Genomic DNA, 20,184 nt, shown 5'->3' with positions numbered 1-20,184 from the left:
GTTAATCAAGAGTTGACAAGAAATAGTTAGCCAAACTCTAGTGCTAATGAGGCCAAGGTCACTGGTTCAGTCCCCATATGGGCCATTCAGTTTCACTTCATCTCTTGGTCACAGACAGCACCTCAGTCCTAATCCATCATCATTCCTGGTGAAACAATTCAAAAGTCCACATATCACTCTATCTGGATCTAATTTTGCAAATAAAGGAATATACATTTTAGTTCTTAGTGAATTTATTTTTTTCTTTGGTGGGGAAATGTGTTAATAAAAATACTGAATTAACTCTTCTTTACTTCTGCATAGGAAATTAAGTTTATGATTATCACCATTATGGAGTATGAAGTACCTCCTATACCCTTTTTACCTCATACGAACAAGGCAGGCAGATTATGCTGCTTGTCGACCAGAAACATACACAGTAAATGAAAGTTAACAACAGCAATACAGACGGATATAAAAAAGGACAAGCTTGTCAGAGTCAAAGCAAGAAAAATAAAGAGGAAAGAGAACAAAGTCAATAAATCAGTAGTTAAAATTATTCTCTAGAGAGAGGAAAAGGCAGTTAGGTGGAGCATTGGATAGCATCAGACTTGGAGTTGAGAAGACTCCTCTTTCTGAATTAAAATCCAGCCTCAGACACCTACCCTGTTTGCCTCACTTTCCTCCATTGTAAAATGAGCTAGAGAAGGAAATGACAGACTACTTTAGTATATTTGCCCAGAAACCCTAAACGGGGTCAAAAAAAGCTGCATAAAAATGAGAAATGCCTGAACAAAAAAAATATAAAGAAATAAACGAGGGGTATTGGCTCAGGATAAAAAGAAAGAAAGATAGAAAATCCATCCCATCCCTTCAATTTAGGAAAGAAGAACTTTTTAGGTAGAGAAATGCTCCTTGAGGGCAAGGGCTGTCTTTTGCCTCTTTTTGTATCCCCAATACTTAGCACAGAGCCTGGCACATAGTAGGTGCTTAATAAATGTTAACTGATAAAACGGAATCCCTTTTCCTGGCTATGGGCTTAATAAGCAGGAATTTCAAAGTCTCTCACTAAATGGATAATATAGACTAATTCATTAGACATTAAAAGGCAACATGATGTATATACAGTAGAAAGAGCACTGAACCAGGAGTCAAAAGATTGGGGCCTGGGTTCTAGTTCAAACTCAGCTACTAATTAGCTTCAGGCAAATCTCTCAGTTTCTCTAGGTTTATTTCCTTAGCCATAAAATGAGGTGGTTGCACTTAAGCAGGGCTTCTTAAACTTTTCCCACTGGAAACCCATTTTCCCTTGAGAAATTTTTACATGACCCTGGGTATATATGTATTTCAATTAGGTATACATAACCTTTTACTGTTGCCAAATTTTTCGAGACCCCCATATTCATTTACATACAGTTTCAGAAGCTTTGCACTAGACAGTCTCCACAGTCCCTTTGGGTCCTATGATTTCTCTCTTTTATTTTTTTGTTACAGTTGCAACACATGCAAGGTAACAAACAGGATTCATGTTTAATGGAACAACAGTGTTTTTTTCTGCTTTCTCTTCATATATGAGATTATATATTACAAAGATTGACCACATATTAGTACATAAAACTTCTATAGTTAAAAGCAGAAATATTAAAAGTATCCTTTTCAGATCATAATGCAATAAAAATTATATTTAATAAGGGAGCACAGAAACAGATTAAAAAATTAATTGGAGATTAAACAACCTAATCTTAAAGAATGAGTGAGCTGAAGAAATAATCATTAATTTCATTAAAGAGAATGACAATAATGATATAACATATCAAAAACTATGGGATATAGCAAAAGCTGTGATTAGAGGAAAATTTACATCTCTAAATGCTCATATCAATAAAATAAAGAGAAGACTAATGAATTGGGTATGCAATAAAAAAAACGAAAAAAAGAATAAACGAAAAATCCCCAATTAAACACTAAATTAGAAATCCTAAAAGTTAAAGGTAAGATTCATAAAATTGAGAGTTAAAAAAAATTGAATTAATCATATATAAGAGATCCAATATTATTGGTAAAGATCACAACCACATCTTCAGATATGGCTGTTGCTGCTCATTATAACAATATCAACAATACAATAATAATAATAACAATAATGATAACAGACTGGTGGATACCCTAGGGAAGAGCCTCACAGAGCTCAGCTAGGTTAGTCCTATGAGGATAGATATAATCCATTTCTGGCTTGTACTCAGTCTTCCCGACTTAACAGAACCTGCCAGAGCCTGTTCTCCATTGGCATAACTTTGGAGAGCTCAAGGTCACCACCATACCCTGATGAGGCATAAGAATAGGATTTGTCCAGCATATCTAAAAACCCCAAGGAGACAAAGGCAAGCAAGTAGCAATGTGGTTGGGAATTTTGGCAAGTCTGTGATGACAATGTGAGTAGGAAATGCCAACTTTCAAGGAAGATTAAAAGATGCAAATCATACCTTTTGAATGAAAAAAAGGGGTGTGTGTATGAGTATGTAGAGGAATAGCATGTTTAATAATGTCTTTGTGGAAAGTACCTGAACATAAATCCTTAGGCATAAATCCTTATTTATGTAAAGGGTGGTTGGACTACCCTCACCTTCAAGAAAGTACTACAGTCAAATAGAAAGTTATCTTGAAAACAAGAGGCAGCCATGGAATGGTAAATAGGACTGGCATCAAAGCCAGGAAGACATACATTCAAGCCCTATCTCTAACACATACTGGTAGTGTGACCCTGGGCTAGTCACTTGATCTCTCAATGCTCCAGACATTTCCCTAAGGCTATAAATTACAGAGAAGGTATGGTGACTTACACTAGCAGAATTTCCACACCCAGGAGTTTCTGCTACCAATAAAATCGCCCAATCGTTATCTTGAAAATATACCGTTCTTCCATCTTGCTGTACCTGAACTGGACTGTTGGACTGATACTGCAACTTACTGTTGTTGTCCAGTTATGTCTGACTCTTTGTGACCCCAAGGACCATTCTGTTCAAGGGGTTTTCTTGGCAAAGATGCTGGAATGGTTTGCCATTTCCTTCTCCAGTGGATTTAGGCAAACAGAGGTTAAGTGACTTGCCCAGAGTCACACAGCTAGTGAGTGTCAGAGGCTGGATTTGAACACAGGTCTTCCTGACTCCAGGCACAGTGCTCTATCCACCGAGCCATCTAGCTACCTCCTACTACAACTAGGACCTCTAATCTAAAACTTTAAGCTTTTCAAAAAGGACTAACCAAACATACGTGTCATATTCTGCTCCTTGTTCATCATCTTTCAGATCTCAACAAGAACTCACTCATTCTACATCATCATTATTACTTAGGCTCCAGAGCTTATTCTCTATGGACTTTCCACTCAAACAATATACTGTAAACACTTAAAAAATATATATGAGGCTATTTTGTAACTGAATTGAATAAGATAGGCAGGCACTGATGGGTTAGAAGCTATATCATTGGGGGTAGGGGGTGTTGGAGGAATTCTACCCCACCTCTGCCCCAGCCATGAGGTCACAAATCTGTTAAAGTATACTATTAAAACAAACCATAAAAGGATATTAGCAAAGACCCTTTAATTCTCATTAACAGCCAAATGATAGCCCCCCCCATAGAACATCTTAAAAGCACATATAATTTTGCTCATATGCTAACATAAATATATACTTTCCCCCTTTTAAAAGTAAACTAAACCTTGAAACACTTAGGTCAAACTAACAGATTTTCAAAATAGCAACACTATTTGTTAAATTCCAGATTATCATGATTTCTGCTATGTAATTTAATACAACTGAAATGTTTAATGGATTTTTAGTTTGAAACTTTCGCAATAAACTAAAAGGGCTGGATTTTAAAAAAATTCCTCTGAACCTAGGGGAATCTACCCTAATTTGAACTAAAGCTTTCACTTTTTTTGGACTTGCTAATGCAAATCTTATTGACACTATCAGGAGAAAAGCAGGAAGTGAAACTGGACTAGACTTGTCTCAACTAGTTCAAAGTTGATGAAACATCAAATTTAATCTTTTTTGCTTCTAACAACCTGCAAGAAGTGATTATTGTTTATGAGTGATTTTTTAAAAATGCCATTTCAAAAATGAACACATTCCCCTTGTTCTGGGAAAAAACTCTGTAAAAGGATTAAGCCATTGAGAGGAAGGGGCAAGGGAGAGGGTGTGCTATAATGCTAAGTATACTATCAAGTGCTAAATGCTAGAATCTGATCTCTGGAGAGGAAAAAAAAGTTTGAAATTGCTTTATTTATTTAACAGGCTGGCTGTTGTATAGTCATAAAAATGAGACCCTCTACATTTTATTCTTTTATGAAAGTCAAGTTCGCAAGCACCAGAATTTGAAGACTAGAATTTTAAGTGGATTTCTGAGATACTTTAAAAACTGTAATCTGTGACATCTATGTCAGAGCAAACTAGAACAATAAAGTGATGAGTTTCAACATATAGAGAGACCAGCTATAACGAAAAACAAGTAGAGAGAGATACCTTCTTAGAGCAAAGAAGATCTATCAAATTGTACCCCCCCAAAGCTTAGAAAAGCAAATCCAACACCCAGTAAATGTACAAGGAGAATGCCAAGCATTTTCAGAGCAGAATGCGTTCACCCCATACCCTCCAACTCACCTTTTCTAAAAGCAGTTTTTGCCTCCTATAAAGAGAACTTCAGGTTTCAGCACCATGTCTTAACCACCCACCCCCATCCACTTTGAGTCTTTGAGGTCTCAAGTCTTTAGAATCTTCCTGGAAAAGTCATCTTTGTGGTCCACTTCTTCCCCACTTTTTCTTTATAAGTAGGAGAATAAAGTTATGTCAGCTATCCTAAGCAACTCTTAAAGGCATCATGCACCTGTTCGGACAGCGGTCAGTTAAAACAAGCAAAGTAACAGCTGAGAAAGTCAGGGAAACTAACCTATGAACTTAGCCATTTCCAGAAACATCTCCCCTTCTTGCCCTTCTTCATTTGAAAATAGTAGTTTAAGTAACACGATTCCAGTGAAAGGCCTCCTTCTGTACTTCTACTAGACTCTCCTAGTCTGGGCAATGATTGAAAACCCCAATCCTTGGGTTTTCCACATGAGCCTAGGTCCACAGGGGAAAGAAGACCTCTCCCACTGTGGTCATGTTTGTTTAAGTAGCACCCATCCAACTGAGAGTTAACCATTAACACGGCTCGAATTACTTGCTCCATATTCTTCATAAAGTGATTTTCCCCTGTTCAGCTCTTTAAATCAATTCTTCATCTTTCTAATCTTTATTAAGTATCTTTGCAGATGGGCACCACTGGTCAAAGAGTGAAAAGAATCGGGCTGTTATCTAGAGCAATCAGGTCTATGCTATCTACAATGGTACCAGGCAAAACTGACTTTCCTAGAGTAATTGTTTCATGAGAGAGCAATAGAACACAATAAATATGCCCCCAGCTATTCTGTAGTAACAGAACTGAATAACTAGGCACCCAAATGTTGAAGCTGGTTTTACTTTCACATTTCTGCAGAGAACCCTGAGTTATGATTGATCATCTAAACACAAAGTCCCTGGACCTTATCATCAATCTCCTGTAGAAAAAGCTTAATTAAAACAACCAACCAACCAACCAACCAACCAACCAAGACAATGATGAATAATTCATTCTCACTTGTTTCTTCATCTTATTTGGTTTCTTGTTTTGTTTTGGTGGGGCAATGAAGGTTAAGTGACTTGCCCAGGGTCACACTGCTAGTAAATGTCAAGTGTCTAAGGTTAGATTTGAACTCAGGTCCTCTTGAATCCAAGGCTGGTGCTTTATCCACTGCACCACCTAGCTGCCCCCTCTTCATCTTATTTGGGACTTGTAAAGAGTGCTTCTCTACAGTATTGTCTGTGTCGGACAGTTTTGTTTATTTTACTTACTATGTTGAAGGAAAAGAGGAAAACGTATGCAAGGGCCACCAGTGTCATTCCCCAAACATATCCTATTAAATTAACAAATATATTTTAGACTCTTTGGCTACAAGATATATATTTTGGTGGAATGAGTGATCATTGAGATGATAATATGCCAAAAGGCTTAGCATTATGAGAATATAGACCATGGGAACATCGATTTAATAGGAAAAAGGGACCTTAGAAGCTATTTATTCCAACTCCACTTATTTAACATATCACAACCCTGAGGTTAGTTAAATATCTTGCCCAAGGACACTCAGGTAGTAACTAGCAGAGCCAGGATTTTTACCCAGGTTCCAGGACTCCAAAATTCCCCACTCCACCACAGTCTGATTTTTTTTTTTTAAAGAATATGTTGTACTTCTCATCTCAGTATTGTCAACTTCCAGATATCACTCTGAAATGAATTGGATTCCTGTGTGTAGTGATTTCTTTTTAAGGTCAACCATTTCATTTAACTTTTTACTATGTAGTAACTCGTCCTTCTCCCCTTTCTAGCTTGAGGAAAGCCCAGCAATTTAGAAATTCAAATTCAATAACATGTTTTATTTTGGCTTTCAGGAAAAAAAAACACCTTAAGAAATAGGCAGAAGCAACTTGTTATTGTGGAGAGGGTCACATTTGCAGTCAGGAATACTTAGATTCAGTTCTCAGGTTTGCTATTTGTTACAATCAAGTGATTCAACCTCTGATCCTATTTCCTCTTTTATTAAATGGGAATAACCTAGTGAAGCACTTTGCCAATGTTAAAGTACTATATACGTAGTGGTTGTTATTAAAGCAGTGGGGCTCAGGTGGAAGACTGAATTAAATAATCTCAAAAATTCTTTCCAACTCCAGTACTCTATGACCCATTTAAGGGTCCTCAAAACCAAACAAGTGCTTAAGGGAACAAGGAAAAATGGGGCAACATGAAAATAGATCTGAAAAAAAAAAGCCGAGGATGCAGATATTAGTTCATTTAGTCAACATGTGTCTGACAACAAATATGTATTTATTGCATGCGGAATGATTTAATTTATTTAGTACTTGCTATATTACAAAATCATGGTACCAGGTACTACGTGGTATATAATATTCTATAAAATATAGTCTCAGCTCTCAAGAAATTTAAAATTTAGCAGGAGAGATAAGAAAGGTAATAAAAGATTACACAATTTGCTACAGCATGAGGCAGATTGTATATGATAAGTGTCCCAGGAATATAGAGGAGATGGGAAATTTTTCTCACTGGGGTGATTAGGGAAGGCCATGTAGAGTAGATACCACTGGAGCTGGTCTTTAAAAGACTAGTAGGATTATAAGAGACAAAGATGTCCAGAGAAGAGGCATTTCAAACACTAGTAAAAGTGAGAAGGCAGGGGCGACTAGGTGGCGCAGTGGATAAAGCACCGGCCCTGGAGTCAGGAGTACCTGAGTTCAAATCCGACCTCAGACACTTAACACTCACTAGCTGTGTGACCCTGGGCAAGTCACTTAACCCCAATTGCCTCACTAAAAAAAAAAAAAGTGAGAAGGCAGAGCAGTTTGACTTGTGAAGTCAATAAATAGTTCTATTTGGCTGTAGCATCAGATTGGAGAAGAAAGGTAAGGATTGTAGGATAGGTTTGGGGCTACACCATGGAAGGAAAAGCTAGCATCTTTTTTCAGTGGAGAAGTAATGAGAAGAGGGGAAAGAGGAGGGAGGAAAGGGACTTAGGGATATAGCAAAGACAAAGATTTCCAATTGTGGGACATGACAACAGAAACCACCCCCTAGACCTGTGATGTGCTCCCTCCCTCCCTTCTCTGTCTTTCAAAATCTTTCAAGGCTCAATTCAGTTGTCACTACTTCAAAGCCTTCCTTGACCCCCTCCTCAGGTGGAAGTAAGTTTTCCCTTCAAATTTTCCTAGAATACTTTGTCTGAGTCTTTTGGTTGCCACCCCACCACTTAGCCTTTAGTGAAATACTTACTTGGGTATATGTGTACATTTCTAGGCCATCAAGTCCACACCCAGAATGTAAAGTCCTTGATGAAGGCAGATATTATTATTGTTTTATCTTTCTATCCCAAGTGGCTTACATCTATCTAGTAGGAAGTTAATAAATTTGTGCTGAATGATTCCAACGACAGAATCCCACAGTCCGAGAGTTGGAAGGGACCTCGAGTGGCCGAGCCCAACCCACATAGGAAAGAAATCACCATAGGAATAAAACTGACCAGTGGTTGTCCAACCTCTATTTGAAGACCCCTAGGAAGTTTTCCCTAACATGGAATCTAACCTAATCCCTTTACAACTTCTACCTCTTTCTCCTGGTTCTGTCCTTTGAGGCTGAATGGAACCAACCTAATTCTTCCTAATGAAAGCCTTCTAAATAGTTGAACATGTTCCCCATGAGTTTTCTCTTTTCCAGGCTAAACATGTGCATTTCTTTTAACTGATTCTCCTATATAATAGACTCAATTTCCTTTCACCATCCTCTGGATACTCTCGAACCCATGTCTTAAAACCAATGAATGAGTGAGGAAGTGAATTTACATCCTAATGAAATATGAGAAATAAACAACATTGAATACAGAATTTATTTCTGTAATAATTAAGTAAGATACACAAAGAGGGTCTGGGGGTGGGGGAGAGATTTGCTACTGGTCCTGTCTCCTTGGGAACTTTGAACAGTTTGGATCCAATTAAAAATACCTTGACTTTACAACATTGTCCCATCAAAAATGTTAGAAGGGAAAGTAGAAAAACACTCTGCTCCCCTCTCCTCCAACTAAAAGGAAAAAAAAAACTTTAAATACTAAGACATGGAAAGAGTTAAACCTGAAGAAGGAAAAAAGGCAACAACAACAGAGGGAAAAAAAAAACCCTCCCCTACCTTTCTGACCCTCTGTATTCCATAAAACAAGTTTCTTTAGTGATAAGACCCTTTGCTGACCAAACAACTACATTTTACTGCAGGGTTCACTGATTGAACTAAAGCTGTCTTTTTCAAGGATACCTATATCAATGCAACCAAGAGCCATAAAATTGTGAAATTAAGAGAAAAGCTGGCTAAGTCAAATGTGGGCTTTGTTTAGTAGTATGCTTTTTGTTGATTTGAGCAAAAAAAAAGTGTTGCTAGAATAATGCCACTGCAGTTTGGTCAGGATTGAGTGCCCGTGCACATTAATGGCATTACATGCATTTCTTTTAAAAAATGTCTCTTTGTGAGGGCAGTAAGTTCTAACAGCAAAAGGATATGGAAAGTGGGGAGAGGGAGAGGCAATTTCCATTTATTTACATGGATTTAAGGGTAAATAGAAGCTTTTCACTTCACTGACCATTGCCCAATTTCAATATCTGTAAGTAACCACGATAATTAAGAAGTGTCAGTGTAATATAAATAGTAAAATTGGTTAGCTACCAAGGGAACTATGCTTCCATTTAAAAACAACTAATACAATTATCATGTATCTAAGGCTGGAAAGGATGCTTATGATTGTTCAAGATCACCCAGTTAGTAGTAGATCCAGGGTTAGTTACTTAGCTCGTCCATATCCCAGTCCATAATTTCTACTTGACCCTATAAATCATGAATGTTTATTACTGTTTACTTTTAGTAACTGTAATTCTGGTTCCATGGTTGACATCATCATATTTGATTGTAGCAAAGGGACAATGAGTTTCAAAGAATGAACACTGTAGTTGCAAACCCAATGAGGTATATTCTATGGTACATTCAGTGGAGAATTAGAAGGCATCCTATGGAGACACCACTTCAAAAGCAAAGACTTACCTCTTTTTTTCATTTAATAAACCCCTTTGGATAGGCCAAATCACAATGGGTATGAATTTGATTAGCCACAGGTATTCCCTGTTATTGGGAAAATAGGTAATTCCCAACTGTCTACTGACCAAGGGTTGTTGTGTTTGTTGTCATATGCCTACTCTGACCAAAGGCACTTCTCACTTTCAAAGTAAAATGTTTTTACAAGGCTGTCTCATGGCCAGCTACTTATGACGATCTCCGCTGCTGATCTGAAAACTGAAGTAACTGGTTAGAATGAATTGAGGCTGCTTGAAATGTAACCAAGAATGAATATTCACTCATTCAAAACTGGTACGCTTTATGGTAAAGCTTATTGTTCAAGGTAAGAAAAGGAAATTTTGGAATCTTCCATTCAAGATTAGACAACTTTATCTCATTTAGGTTAAGGGTCCTAGAAGAGAACCTGTAATTTCTCTGGTATAGGGAACTCTCTCTACCAATATGAGTCCAATCCTCCAGAGCACTGACTTGCCAACAGTCACAAAAGCCAATATGTGTCAGAGGCAGGATTTGAACCCAGGCCAAGAGTTGCTGGCTTTCCATTCCCTATGCCATATTGCCTCTCCTCTTTTACTATCTAAAAAACTATAGTCAGGACCGCTTGACGGGTTTCCTAACATCCAAGTCACCTGTTCCTTCTTGCTTCCAAACTGCAGGAAAAAGAATATCTCCCACTGTGGGTGAAATACTCACTTTTCCCCTCCAGAATCTTCTAATGAAAAGTGATTCCCCACAGGAGATCCCAGAGTCCTGCCCTTGAGCAGGGTTTTCCCTCTTCACAGGACAAAGAACACTGGCTGCTCTACCAGAGCTAAAATGTGGATCTGTGAAAGCTGTCTGTGTCAACAGTGCTATCAGGAGGATCACATGACCTGGCCTTTGTCTCCTTTCTGCTGGTGTGTTAGTGGCCACGGCCAATGATTGAGATAGGGGATGGCCAGGGATGGAAAATGCTCCATCAGGAATCCAGCTATCAAAAGTGTAATAAGCAAGTCTCCTCTCCATCCTTCTCCCATCAGAGCAGAACAAACTACCTACCACTTTGCCTGGGCAATTTGGTGAAGACATAGGATAGACTAAGTGGCAGGGGAATAAAGGAAACTAGATCTCAGGTCTGGAGACCATTGACTTTATTCTGATGGAAATGCAAGGCGGGTTGCATGGATCACCTTGGAGACCATCCATCTCTTCTGGTTGAAAGCTAACCCCACCTCGGTAGCAGCTGCCCCACCAGCCCAGCTTTCTCAACTTAGGCTTGGCTATCAAGCTAATCAGTTTGATCTGACAGATTTTAATTAAATTAATTAAGGCTTTACTGATGGGCCTGATTAGCATCCTACAGAGGGTTTCTTTCTGTAAAAGCAGCCCTGCTGGGATCAGCACTAATACTTGTCCTTTCCTCTAATAATGAAGATGTCTTTATTTTGCTAGAATTACTAATGGGGGAGCATTAGTAGCTTGGTTTTTGTTTGTTGAATATTTTTCACTTTTTTCTCTTTAAAAAATAAACTTACAGAGGTTGAAATTTGAGTCATAACCTCTGTGTCTATTACATGACATGTTATATAAAATCTTCTAGAATGGAAAGGTTGGGTTGTTATTTATAGCATCTTATTGCATATAAATTTTTGTTATCCCAAACACCTTACATTTAGAAGCTGTAAGCATAAGCCACTGCATTTTCCAAATCCTCCCTCTGTCCTCATTCTTGCTACATCACACACTACTTACTCTTTCATCAAAACAAACTGAGTAATTAGGAAATAGAATGCCTGTCACTTATTTTTATCTAATTCTATACATTTTAAAGAACTAAGGAAGGGGCTAGCTAGATGCGCAGGTGGATAGAGCTCCAGCCCTGGAGTCAGGAGTACCTGAGTTCAAATCCAGCCTCAGACGATTAACACTTACTAGCTGTGTGACCCTGAGCAAGTCACTTAACCCCAATTGCCTCACTTAAAAAAAAAAAAAAGAACTAAGGAAGACATTACAGAAGACAGTAAGAGACCAATCTCTAGCCTGTCTTTGTCGCTCTCTGGTTTTGAAATGTTCTGGGTATTAGCAAGGTTTCCACTGGCATGACTTCTTAGGCATATGTGGACACTCTAGTTGTTGTTTGTTTTTTGAAAAAGACCAATGGCATCACAAATGAGCAATGTCTTGACTTGCAGAGTTCTGTAAATTTCCTGCCTCCATCTTTCTTCCAGAGTCATCAAAGTCTAGTGGCAGGACAAAAGTCAGGACTACCCAGTGATGGCTTGGGATGCAGGGGAAGACCTTGATGTCTTCAGTGTCTGCCCAAGTTCTAAGTGCTCCTCATTGCTTACTTCAGCTGCCTTCATGGCCTTTGAAACAAATTGTTCTTGTCTAGCCATTCTTCCAGGAGAAGTCTTTACTTGCTTGGGGTAGACATCTCCCTAGCTCACCAGTGTTAGGTTTAAAGCCTGTTGGTGGGACAGCTAGGTGGCGCAGTGGATAGAGCACCCGACCTGGATTCAGGAGTACCCAAGTTCAAATTTGGGCTCAGACACTTGACACTTCCTAGCTGTGTGACCCTGGGCAAGTCACTTAACCCCAGTTGCCCGGGGGGGGGGGGGAGCCTGTTGGCTACCCTCAATCTGGTTTAGTTCATCTGCTGAGATGGTTGGTTTTCTTGGAGTGTGGCTGCTTCAAATTCTACAGCTTCTAGGAGCTACAGGTGACATGTTAGATGACAGATGGACACCAAATGTGGGTGAGCATCCCTGAAAAGGGCTTGGCAAACCCTCTCACCAGAGGTGCTAGTCCTTCCTGAATACCCCATACACACCACATGTTAGTTCCTATATAAGATCCAAGGAAGTCTTAGCATTATAGTCAACAGGTTTAGCAAGTGCCTCTATTTGTATTTAGAAAGCATGAATTGTATAAAAGCATTAATACTGGATAGTTTTAAGATAAGCCATAACAAATTAAGCTTAAAGTCTTAGATTCCTGAAGAATGATACTTTTTTTGGACATGGACAACATAGTGATATGCTTGAATATGCATGTTTATAATAGGGTTTTGTTTTTCTTGCTTTCTCAAAAAGGCAGGGGGAGGCACAGAGGGGGTGGTGGGAGGGAGAAATTGCAGACATGAAAATAAAATAGAATTTTTAAAAACTATGGGCTATAATGGAGGCTAGACTTGGAAAAATCAACTATCAAAAGTATGCTTATTTTCCAATGAATTGTGTGGGTTTATGATGAAGAAAGAAAGAATATGCATCAAAATCTTGTCCACCCAGTGTGAAATTGTAAAACAAGTGACTGCCACAAAAAAGATGACATTGGATTTTTTTTTAAGGAAGCAAAAAAAAAAATAAACAGGGAAAGACAGATCAGGACATAAGAGGAATCCTTGGAGCTGGAGCTGGAGCTGGAGAAGGCAAGGATGCAGTTTCTCTGTGAAGACCATGAAGAACGGAAGGTAAGATGAACACGAAAGTCGGAGAGGGCTCAGGCCTACCATGAGCAATCCGAACTGTTCTTATTCTTCCTCCTCTCTTGACTGGGCATGACTGGCTCCCCTTTTAAGTCTGTTCCTTTATTATGCTATAACTTGTTCTTTAGAGAACTAGTTTTACTTCTCATAAATATCTGTGGTTGACTCCGGAAAAAAAAAATCAGGAATCCGGCAAGAGAAAACTAAGAAAAATAAAGTCATGTTTTCCCCCTTAAGATTCAAAATCCTACACACCCTAGCAAAGCAGTAAAAGCTCGGACTTACGGACCCTTACATTCCAGGTTTTTGCATCCTGCTAGCTCTACCTATCTCCCTTCTTGTGCAATAGGATATTCCTAAGGATTAAGGTTATTACCATTCACATTGGGCAACAAGCAATACATGGTAATCATGTTTTATTGGGGATATTTCTTGTCCTTGGGTTTAGATGTTAGCATGAAGACTAACTAAGGCAACTGAGGGCAGAACTTGTGGATAAACACAAGGAGAGAAAGAGGACTTAAGATATGCCTAAGGTCACAGTTTCCATCTTTAAAAAAATGGTCTCCCAGTCTTATCTATAAGGGGGGTTAAACTCCAATTTAAACTTTATTTTCTTTTCAATTTTTTTGAAAGTAGGCTTATTTATTCACTTTGCCTTCTAACCCCTTCTTATTCTGTGATTTTAGTCTTGGAAGTATTAATACAATATTTAAAAATAAATAAAACTAGAGAATTCTACCACCAAAAAAAAGTGTTTATTGGCTTCATTTCCCTGTTATCAACCTGGTTTTCATGTAAATATATAACCATCCTTTCTCTTTCCTTATCTATTGCAAGCAAGCTTCCCCACAATTCCTCTACACCACACCCACAGAGCCTCAGAAAGGAACCAAGTTTAATTTTGTTTGGGGCATTAAACAGCAAGTTTTATTTCAGCACTTAATATAATTGTAATATATACTCATCCGTGGCTAGGGTGGCCAACGGGTCCCTATTGGAACGGATTGGCTGGCATTTTATCATGGAGATGTCTGTTAATTTAGAGATAGAGGGACTTTAGAGGACGTCCGATCCAACCTATTTATTTGACAGATGATGAAACAGAAGCTCAGAGAAGGGAACAACATCACATAGGCAATGGTAAATGTCAAAGGTAGGATGTGAACCCAGTTCCAAAGCCGCAGGAAAGAGAAAAGCAAAAAGACGTCTGAGGAACAAGGGCTGGGGCGGAGGGGGGGGAGGATTTTTGCCTCCCAGAGAAATCACTTGAAACCAGGGATGACATGCTAAGGCATCTTCTGTGCTCAGCCAGTGCAGAAAAGTAAAAGAAGACATTAAAAAGCTTTGGGGATCTTAGCCTTTGCTGTAACAGGAAACTTGGGGGTGGGGGAGGCAGAAAGCCAAGTGGATATCCCGGGATTCACAAATCTACATGTGGAATCTCTAATTGCATACAGCTCTGGACTTGAAGTCAGGAAGACCTGGCTTCAGATTTTACCTCTGACAGGCATCAGCTGTGTGATCCTGGGCAAGTCACTTCTACTCACTGAGTCTGTTTCCTCATCTGTAAAATGAGTGTGTGGCCCTCTGAATTTCCTTACAGCGATAAGTCTATGCTCCTATAGTCCTACATTTTTCTACTGTATGTGTCTGACTATGTACAGAAACCCAGTAATTTTCTTGCACGCAGGCACGGAAGTTCACAGAAGTTTGGGAAAAGGTGGGGAAGAAAGAAGTTGGCAGCAACGTAGTGAAAAATTTTTAAGAACAAATTCTCCTATCTTCTTACTTTTGCAGTCCTAAGGAAATGAAAGAGCAGCACAGAATTAAACAGAGGTTTCACTAAAGCAATAACTTTTAAAATCAGGATATAGATGAATGATGCTGGGCATTTTAATATTTCCTTTAATTTTAGAATTTCATTATCTCATCTACTCTAATCAGAACGTTCTACAAAAACTGTCTTAAAAACAACAGGGTATTTATACACTCCAAGGTTCTGTCACAACTATAATGAAAAAAAATACAATTCTACCAACAAGTAGCACTTTAAAGAGGGAAGAAGCAGAAATAAACAGAGTTGACCTTCAGGTTTCTTCCCATCTTTGATCGAACATCTTTTCAGGTGATTCCTAGACAAATATGGGCAATTCTGAGCCTGCCACAGAATCACAAGATGAATTAGAGATGGCTATCACCTATTTATAGCCACCAAGGCCTTTTCTGATTAAATTTTCCAGACCTGAAAGTAATTTTGGTGGCACCACTCCTAATTTAACCCATCATCACGGTTCCTTGAATTGAACTGAATCAGGGGTCCAATGAAAAAAGAAATCTTACTTTTAAGTGTATTTGTGACAGATACGTCCCTCATAAGTGCTTTTCCAGACTTGAGAGAGAAAAGGAAAGTGATACCCTCAATAGATGACAGCTCAGCTTGAGGAGAAAGAAATTACTGAGTGTGTGTGTGGGGGTTCATCAATAAGCTAAAAAATAGATTTTTGCTTCAAGTTAAGAAAATGCTATTAGGGAATTGCCTATTTCTGAAGATATAACTTCAAAGTATACACCACTCTGAGGCATGTATATTTGCATATGATATTTGTTTCTGAATGTTTTGTGGTTCACGATTACATAAGACAGAAATTCAATCTGACCACATTGTGTACTTGTTGTTGATGTCAGTTATTTCATTGAGACTACATTTGGGGTTTTCTTGGCAAAAATACTGGAGTGGGGGGCGGCTAGGTGGTGCAGTGGATAGAGCATCAGCCCTGAAGTCAGGAGGACCTGAGTTCAGATCCAGCCTCAGACACTTAACACTTACTAGCTGTGTGACCCTGGGCAAGTCACTTAACCCCAATTGCCTCACCAAAAAAATACTGGAGTGGTTTGTCATTTCCTTCTCCCCCTCATTTTACAGATGAGGAAAATGAGGCAAACAGGATCAAGTGGCAGGGCTATGGTCACACAGCTAAACCATAAAGTCAGTCTATCTATCCATCCATTCATATATTTATTGAAAATTTAATGCATTCAGAGCATGTTTCTAGGCACTGGAGGGAGATTCGAAGCTTAGTCTTTCTTTACCTATCTTAGACAGGTGCTACCCGTAGATGGACAACAGGCTGGAAACAGAACTGAATAGGAAGACATCTGGTTAGCCCGAAAGGATCACTGTCAGTGGTCACTAAGGCAAAAGACCATCTTTTTTTAAACACTGATATTTTCCAGGTTATTGTACGTCTGTAAATCATCAAACCTCAGAATCCCAGAGGAATCATAGTGATAGCATGGTACAGTAGACAGAGTTCTGGACTTTGTGTCAGGAAGAACTGGGTGCAAACTCTTCCTCTCTAGGCCTCAGTTTCCTCATTTATAGAATGGGTTGAAATTGATGATCACTAACCCTCCTTCCAGCTCTAATCTATGAAACTATCATAGCTACCCAAAGGACAACATAAAGACACATGAGTACACAAGAAACCCATAACACCTTGCCCAAAATGACTTGCATAAAAATAATGCGCCAGAAGACATGTATGACCGGAAAAGGAGAGTGGAGGATGATAACAGATCATTAACAGGAGAAGGAAAGGCTTCTTCTATGCTTTGTAGTTGTATCCCCAGAACATAGGACAGGGCCTGGCACACATGAGATGAGAATTGTACAGGGTGAGAAAACATGAGGAGATTTCAATTTGCATTGGAGAAGGGAGCACCAACATGGATAACATAATGAATCCATTGGAATATTTTTTTTTAGGGAACATATTATAGTTAAATAAAAAGAGAGACAAGGGCAGCTAGGTGGCGCAGTGGATAGAGCATCAGCCCTGGAGTCAGGAATACCTGAGTTCAAATCCGGTCTCAAACACTTAACACTTACTGGCTGTGTGACCCTGGGCAAGTCACTTAACCCCAATTGCCTCACAAAAAATAAAAAAAAAATAAAAATAAAAAGAGAGACAGAATGGCCTCCACAGTGTAGAGAGAGCCAGCCTTATGATAACTAAAACCCAAGATCATCTTACTGGCAAGACTGTAGGTAGAGAAAAATCCCATTTAGCTTAGTAGGATGCACAGATGGGAAATAAGTCCTTGGACAGCACTTCTATAAAGTAGTAGATTATGCAGCTCTTTCCTCCACCCCAGCTTAATCAGGAATCTCCCCCACCCCCAACCCCAATTCTCCCACCCCCATCCCTTTGCTGAAAGATATAGGGATGACTACAGGGCTCTCGCTTTCAAACTGCCAACTATATTCATCCAGAATAGTATGACTATTTGGAGAGTTGGGCCACGTTTCTTTTCTCTACTCAAAATTTATTTGGAGATCCTTGAGGGCTTCTTAAGATACCTGATCTTGCCTCACTTGATGTGTCAGACATTGAAAAGCCCTAACATGAACATCTCTCAAATTCCCACTCAGCATTTCACAGATATGCTAGATACTGTAGGAAGTTTTGTGGTTCCTGCATTGGCCTTCTGTCAAAGGCAAAAAAAAGAAAAATATTTGATACATGCCTAAGAACATGGAGACAGCTAGGTGGCTTAGTGGACAGAACGCTGGGCCTAGAGTCAAGAAGACCTGAGTTCAAATCTAGCCTCAGCTCTGTGACCCTGGGAAAGTCACTCAACCTCTGTTTGCCTTAATCCACTGGAGAAGGAAATGGCAAATCACTCCAGTATTTTTGCCAAGAAAACCCCATATTGTCCCAACAAGTTGGACACAACTGAATGACTGAGCAAAAACGGGAACAATGGAACATATGCATAGCTATAAAAGTCAACAGAGATAATATACCTAAGCTCTGGGAACATGACTGAAAGTATAAATGAGGGCAAAACTGCAAGGGGATTGACAAAAATGTATATGGATGCCAATGAGATCCTTGTTGGAAATAAATATAGCAAGTACTATTTTTAAGGTACAAAAAATATTTTAAAGGCTGGTAGATATTAGGAAATAGTATTGCAGATAAATCAATTTCTGTAATTTAAAGAGTTTCTTTCCCTTTTACTTCTTATACAACTTGGAGGGGGGTGGGAGTTGCTTGAACATACTTAGCACTTAAACTATTAAACTCATGAAAACACTCAAAGGCTGGGCAAAGGTAACACTCCAGCTATCTCTCTGTCTAGACAGTAAACTCTTTGCTGGGGCGGGGACTCCATTTTCTACTTCTCATGTCTTTCCCAAGGAGTACAGAGCTGGTGTTCAATAAATACTACTTAATCTAAAGAAAAAAGGAAGAATCAGTTTCTAGCTTATTTTAACAAACAGAATTGATTTCCTCTATTAGTCTTGAGTATGATGCCAGGGACTTTTGCTCAGGATCCTCTTTTAAAACAGGAAATTCATTTTCAAGACATTAAGTCTGAAGTGGAAGACTCTCAATAAGCCTTCCTTTGCCTGTGTCACACATACTTGTAAAAAAATGCTAACGTTGCCCTCGGATTAGTGGACACTGCACCCGCTAGTGTGGTGTTAGATGCCACCAAGTCACCAGTCATTTCCTAATGGATTGCTCCCTGATTTTCAGATTTATTAGTCTAATTTTGTGATAGGAGAAAAAAAAACTGTCTTCTTATTCTCCCCTAACATTTATAATAGCATATACACTATGACTGTGTCATTAGATAAATGTAGTGGTTTTTCTTGTCCTCTAATTTGAACATTTATAATCTATGCCATGGTACGAGTATGCCATGTAATGTCGAGAAGGTGAAAAATTAAAATAGCACTTTAAGGTTTGCAAAGTATTTTGTGTGTTATCATATTTGATCCTCACCACAACCCTATGAGGTAGGTGATATTGTTATCTCTTTTTTATAGATGAAGAAACTGAGGTTGAGAGATTTGAAGGGATTTGTCTTCAAGTAGACAGCTAGTAGGTTCCACAGTCCAGATTTGAACTCACATCTTCTTGACTCCAAGTCTAGACCCCTAGCACTATGCCACCTAGCTGTCTAGAATGCAATTTAAGAAACCTTTATTAACCTACTACACTTGTAAATGACATTTGCTAGTAGTCAGTCAGTCAACAAGTATTTATTAAGGAATTACTAGGTGCTAGGCATTGGGGATACAAGAATGAAAACAGCAAAGTCCCTGCGCTCAAGCAGCTTAGGTCTAACAGGAGGTAGGGACAGGGGATGGACAAACAACCTACACAAATCCTAAGCAACACAAAATCTGGTTCTCCTGGTTTAAAAAAAACAACAACACATTATTCATTGGAAGTTCCATATTGGTTCAACCATTAAGAATCTGGTGTTGGAGTTTTCTCTACTTTCTCTCCTGCTGTTTCTCTATTGTCTTTGCTTTCATAATCTTATCTTTCTTCAAGGTTCAGCTCAGATGTCTCCTCCCCCAGGAAGCTTTCCCAGATTCCCTCAGTTGCTAATGATCTCTCTCCTCACATTACCTAGTACTACTGATTATCTAGTACCTAGTGCAAATATTTTCCTGGAGGAAAATCCTGAAGGCTCACCATATTGGTGCCAGACTTAGTGTAAACATCCAATCATTCTGTCATAACCCTACTGAGGTTCAGAACTCCAGAGCGCAAGCAATCCATCTGCCTCATCTTTCCCCAGCTGCAGGGCACAGAGCCAGGCCTGGGCCACCACGCCTGGGCCACCACTCCCGGGCCACCACTCCCGGGCCATCACTCCCAGTGAACATTCTTACTTGAAAGGAAATCATTAGAAATGTTTGGTGAAAATTAGATGGACTGGTCATGTGACAAATGTGAGATCATTTTAAAAAAAATAGAGCACATTCTCCACTGGTATCCTTGAAATGTCAAAGGTTAGATCTATGATTTAACTGATGTAAGGAACTTCCCAGTGAGGAGACCCTCTCTACTAAAGAAGATTGATTGGTCCTTCTCTGCAATTTACGGTCTTAGAATAGAGGTTCTTAACTTTTTTGATATGAAGCACTTTGGTAGTCTAGTGATGCCTATGAGCCC

The sequence above is a fragment of the Dromiciops gliroides genome, chromosome 4, assembly GCF_019393635.1.
Source record: "Dromiciops gliroides isolate mDroGli1 chromosome 4, mDroGli1.pri, whole genome shotgun sequence".
In the NCBI taxonomy this organism is placed as follows: Eukaryota; Metazoa; Chordata; class Mammalia; order Microbiotheria; family Microbiotheriidae; genus Dromiciops; species Dromiciops gliroides.
Note: the sequence above shows the minus strand (reverse complement) of the source record.